This window comes from Triplophysa rosa, linkage group LG2, assembly GCF_024868665.1.
Source record: "Triplophysa rosa linkage group LG2, Trosa_1v2, whole genome shotgun sequence".
In the NCBI taxonomy this organism is placed as follows: Eukaryota; Metazoa; Chordata; class Actinopteri; order Cypriniformes; family Nemacheilidae; genus Triplophysa; species Triplophysa rosa.
Window position 1 is genome coordinate 6,915,519 of NC_079891.1, and position 6,152 is coordinate 6,921,670.

The window sequence follows — 6,152 nt, forward strand, 5'->3', positions numbered from 1 at the left end:
GAAGGCTTTCACTGTGGTCTCCTGAAATGTGTGGTCAGTCATGATGTGGAACTTCTTTTCTCTTTGGAATAGGATTAAATATCAGTGTATTGGATGCTGTCTTGTTCAGGGTTTGACATTTTTTCCTGGAACTGCAATAAAGAGATGTCATATACAGTTTTGTGTCAAAATATTCAAGTTTGTTACAGATCTTTGTGTGTGTGTGTGTGTGTTTTCTTGAAGAAGAATCTTTTGATCATTATCTTGTCACATTTCATGACCTCAAATAAACAAGGCATAATATTGGTGAAGTCAGAAATGTGTAAACTTAGCTCAGACTCATCATTATTATATCATTGAATTCAAATGTATCTAAGCATATATATTTTGTAGAATGTAATTTGCAGTGGCCCCCAGAATGTCCATCCAGAAAACCAAACAAAATATCAAATTAAGCGGCACTTTCGACATACTTTCGAGTATGTTGTAATCTGCAATGGCATATATTAAGTGTCGAAATACTTTTAAGGTTTCTGTAGTAAAACGTTTTTATAACGGCACTGCTTTTATTAACCACTAGGTGTCACTCAATACTAGTGAGTAGATCGAATGTCCAAGATGACTGATTATCGATCACCGAATCGTCGAAGCTGGAAATGATGATATAACGCTGAACTGACAAGGAGACGCTTTCTCCACTTAAGTTTAGTGTGAGGGTAAGTGTGTGTTTGTATGTGTGTTTTTACAGCTTAACACGTACACTAAATGTTTTTAAAGGAAATCATTCATCATAAAGTGTTTCTTTTAAGGCTTGGGTTCGTATTTAACATCGGAAGATTTGTAGCTAGCCTAGCTTTATAAAACATTAAAAGGCCACGTTCCGATTTAGACAGGCCGGTGTTAAAACGAATTAACAAATAATAAACAAAATTCTTAACTATAATTTAATTAATTTTAGTCATATTATGGTGTGATGAGTCATAAGAAGGAAATGTCCATGTTTATGAATGCAGTGAAAAGTCAGTCAATGAAAAGTCAATCAGTTATAATATTACAACGACTAACATTGAGACAAAGTGTATAAATTGTATGTGTGTGTCATGTAAAACACAACAGTGCTCTTAATATCTACCGCCCCACATTACATCATCACTGCCTCACTCTACATCACTGCCTCACTCAAACAATTTGAGTGTCTAATGGTTATCAGATTTATGTCAGGGATTAACCCAGAAAACAAACCTGTATTGTGAAGCGCTTGTGTCAGAAGCCCACGTTACGTTACATGGCCCCGGGGCGACAGACTGGCCCCACACCTGTCACTTCTGTTCTCTCTCTCTCTCTCTCTCTCTCTCTCTCTCTCTCTCTCTCTCTCTCTCTCTCAGGACTGTGATAATTTAAGACTATAACTGCACAAACAATTTGTAACTTGTTCATATAGTCTATTCAATGCTTTCTTATTTTATTAGATAATATGTATGAATGGCATTTCAGGTACATGTCTTTGAATGCTTGCTTGGCTTATTTACCTTGCCAAGCTTTTACAGGCATTATCACAATACGAGTTCGCTCTCAAAGAGAATTAGTACTATATAGCTGTCAGTCAGATTTATGGCTATACAGACTCAGAGAGTTTAATGCTTAATGTAGCACACAGGATGTGCTGTTTTCCATTAATATTAATATTGATATCAGCTTCCAAAACATCTCCTTTTTTGTAAATTGACTGTAAATGCAATAAAAACAGCAGAGTTTTTAACGTGTTTCAATGATAAAATATAAATACAATTAAATATACACATGGCTTGGAAAATTTATAGTAAAATAGAAAACATTTTTATTAAGATTTTGTTCTTTACCATAATGGAGGTCTCAATGTGGTTGCTACTAGTTCATATAGTGGAATGTATGAGTCAATCATTTAAGTTGGATAAAATGACCAATGACCCGACCAATTAGCAACTTCGTTTAAGATTAATTTATGCTACTGTGCCCTTGTGTATCAATGTTGATTCATCACTACGCATTCTGACTTGGGTATCATTTCTTGCATCAGCTGCTCACATGGTGGGAAATTCACAATGAAATGTGAAGATAATGTCTTCTTGTCATGATAAACATCTTATTTTAATGCACAAGCCGATTTATTTTTTGTCAGTTCTCTTTTGAAAATGTAATGATTCCAACTCAGCAAACTTTGAGTTGATACTAAATTTAAATAGTGATGAAATTTTACGTTGACACTGGATCCAAAGAACTTTTTAGGTTCACATTGGATTTGAAGAACAATTTAGATTCACACTGGATTTAGAACTAGAAGTTTAAGCTTGCACTGGATTCAAAGAGCTCAACAGTCAGAAGTGAACAGTTGGTCTCATAGAGCATAAACGGTAAAAAAACTACAGAACACCATAAAGGTTTAGCTAAAGAACTGAAAAACAATACAGTCTAAACTTTTTGATAATCTAGGATCAGTGTCTTTTACCTAAAGCAATTTTACATAAATCCCATTTCACTCTACTAAAAAAACACAAACCAGTGTTAAAATAGCTAGAAACAGGAATCCTAAGAGACGCCATGCCGTATGGCCCTGAGCTGAATACTCTATTGATATATTTGTCTTTACCGGCACCCCCATCTAATTCAATAACCTCCCTATGCCGTCGCATCTGCTTTGATGCCCAGTCAATGGGGAATCGCATCCAATGTAACGGATACATTAATATAATGCAATCAGCAGTGGGGAGACAAACAGGATCTAAGAGGAGAACTCTGGTACACCTCCTGTGCTCTGACATTTTCAAATTCATGATTCATGATAATGGAGCTCATTTAAAGCTATGAATTTGGTTGTCAGCTGGTGGAAATGTTGTTATGACCTGACATGCGTAATGTCGGCTGGAACAAAGAGATCTGGGAGGGGGTATGTGGTAAATTATGATTCCTCTAACAGAGGCCGAGCACTGTCTCATACCTAAGGGCATTCATGAATTCTGTTGTCCCCCTGATTTGGTTAAAAACTGTTTAAGGAGGGCTTGAACTTGTTATTGAATTTTACCCCAAAAGGGCACGTGTGGACTATGCATAAAAGGCACCTGTGAGACAAAGCAATAAACAGAATGGTACACTTTGTTCTCCCACAACACAGACACAAACAGAAAAGGGCAAAAGTGCATTGTTTGGCATCTGTGTAAGCCCAGGGCAGATACGGTAGATATGAATCTGCCAAACAATTATTTTGAAAACATATAAAATGTGCACTTTGTTGGTAAAGCTGGATATCACTTACAGATCAATATATGAAATTATACAGAAAAGTACAGTGTGTTCACAACTGTAAGTTGTTCACAAGGGATTGCAAATTCTGTGTTAATGCATCAAGACACATGATTAAACATTGATTAGTCCAATTAAACTTTAGTTAGTCTAATAAACTATATTACTTGCCTAAGGAATCTTTTTTCGGATGATTTTGAAGTGAACTGGAAAAATTGGTATGTGTTGTCGTGGTGCTTTTTCTTCATTTTTCCACAAACAAAAGACCTGTTAAAGCGACAGTTCAGCCAAAAATGAAAATTCTGTTATCATTTACTTACCCTTAAGTTGTTTCAAAACTGTATAAATGTATTTTTTCTTGCTAGTGTAATCTATGAGGCCTCAGAACTTTTTGGTTATGAACATTTGTCCAAATAGCTTTGTATTCAGCAGAACAAAGACATTTATACCGGTTTGGAACAACTTGAGGGAGGGTAAATGATGACAGAATTTAAAGGGATAGTTCACCGAAAAATGAAATTTCTGTTATCATTTATTCACCCTCAATTTACTTCAATCTGTATAATTTTTTGTTCAAAAGAAAAACATTTATAACCAAAAAGTTCTGGGGCTCCATAGACTACTATAGTAGGAAACTAAACTACTATGGTAGTCAATGGTGCCCCAGAACTGTTTGGTTTCCTATGTTATTCAAAATATCTTCTTTTGATATCAGAAAAATCTCCATCTATAACACAATGGCATAGAGTTATTCTTGAATATGCTTCTTCAGACTACTTGACTTGTGTCACTCATAGCAAAGATCATACATTTCACAGAAGGTGGGAACCATATCTGACATATGGGACTAAGCATTTCTTCTATCTTCTCTAGAGGGTTTGTTTAGGGAGATATAACTTTGTAATACAGAGATTGTTGTATTAAAACTTGTCTATTGCTTTACTGATCGAATTAAGTGGTGAGATGATTATTTTATTATATGATTATTTTTTTGTATGTATTTACTTTTATTTATCTATTTACTTTGTTTATTTGATAAGTTGTTGTGTTTAAAAGTTGAAAATCAATAAATATATTATTTAAAAAATATCTAAAAATATCTAAAAATCTTCTTTTGCTTCCGACAGAACAAAGAAATGTATGGGTAGTTGACAAGTGAATATGCAAATGTATCCTATGGTGTGACATGGAAAAAAATGTAGAGAAATAATATTAGATTAGCATGCACAATATTTGTCTTCATAGTTATAGGTACAAATTGCATGAGAGAGGTTTATCTTCGTTGTCCAAGTTTTTCTGATTTTTCTTGTCAAACCATAGGACACATGCACATTTTGTTTGTCAACTACCCTTACACAGATTTCACACAACTTGAGGGTGAGTAAATGATGACAGAATTTTCTTTTTTTTAAGTGACCTGTCCCTTTAAAGCCGTGCTTTACAGGGATTAAAGGTATAAGAACAACACTTACAATGGTAAAAAACTGCACTATACTAATGCAAAGCCTCTTAACAATATAATCCTAAAAATGCTTTCGGTTTACATCATAACACATGTGTATGACAATTTTGTCAGTGCTGACTGACTAGATTTCCACCAAGATGACCTTCTTCCTCATAGGTTTTCTATAAGACTTCCGCTCTTCATCACCGATCAAAGCTTTCTTTTGCTAATAACTGCAATTGGCTAATCAGGTCAATACTGAAACCAAACTCTCAACAGACTAAACAAAGAATTTCCCCTGCGGTCCTAAACAGATCACAGACATTGTTGCTTTCAAATTGCTCCCTGCATGGGCCATAACCTCCTTTGTCACAAAAAGATCCGTGCGGCAGGAACCATGTTTATGCTATTAGCCATATCTACTTTTTGCTTAATGGATTACTGGTTATTGTGAGCTCTCTGCTGAGTTCGAAAACAGGGACTCCCAGATTTATTCCTTATGACAAGGGTTTCCCCCAAAGGGCTTTAAAAGGTCAGGCGGGTCAATGCGTCTGCCAGTTAATCAGTACAGGAGCCATCCACCCGCCGGTGGCTAGCATGCTCTCCACTTAGACTGCGTAATTGGTTTAGATGGACACACTTATTTTGTTGACTGGTGCGCTAATTGTCCTCAGGATACTCCGGGAGGAAATCCTCAAGGTTTTTCTTGCAATAAAAGGGCAATGAAGTGATCAGAACTGATTCGGATAAAGAACGTGTGGCCTGATTCCTTTTTTACGGCTCTCTCTGGTGCTGTCATGAACTAATGGCTGTCTCTTTCACAACTCAATAGTCAACAGACAGACATATTAGCTCGTGTACCTCAATTATGTCTCGAGTGCCCTTTGTCAGTCAATGTGGGCCCAATCTATTGAATGGATGGTGAAATGTATAAAAAGTGATACCACATTACAAAATTAAGGATCAACAGCATTAAGGTGGATTTTGAAGAGAGATTGAAATGTGTTCTCAGGGTATCTTTCATAAATGTCAGATTGGGGTAAGTTGTCACATGTGTTTTAAACATTGTAATTTATACAATATGTCAATTATATATGATGTGACAACATGCCCCCACTAAAAAGGTCAGATGTATATATAGTGAACTATATCCTTTATACAGGGCAATAATCGTGCAATAAATGTTCAATTGTTTTTTTTTGTGGTATGAAATAGACTTTCATAAATAACACCAGCCTGAGAAATCTTTGCTGAAGTAAAAGTGTGACAACTAACCCCATTCCACTTGTATGCTTTAGGAGTCACTGACCCAGCTGCTACAAACGCTACCTTTAGGGACATGTTGACCTGTGTCCACAGAGGGAAGGTGAGGTCCACCTTATAATGCAATGCTTTGTGTGACCTTAGCATGCTCCTCTGCTGATGTGGCATATTCATAGAGCCTCCCATATGG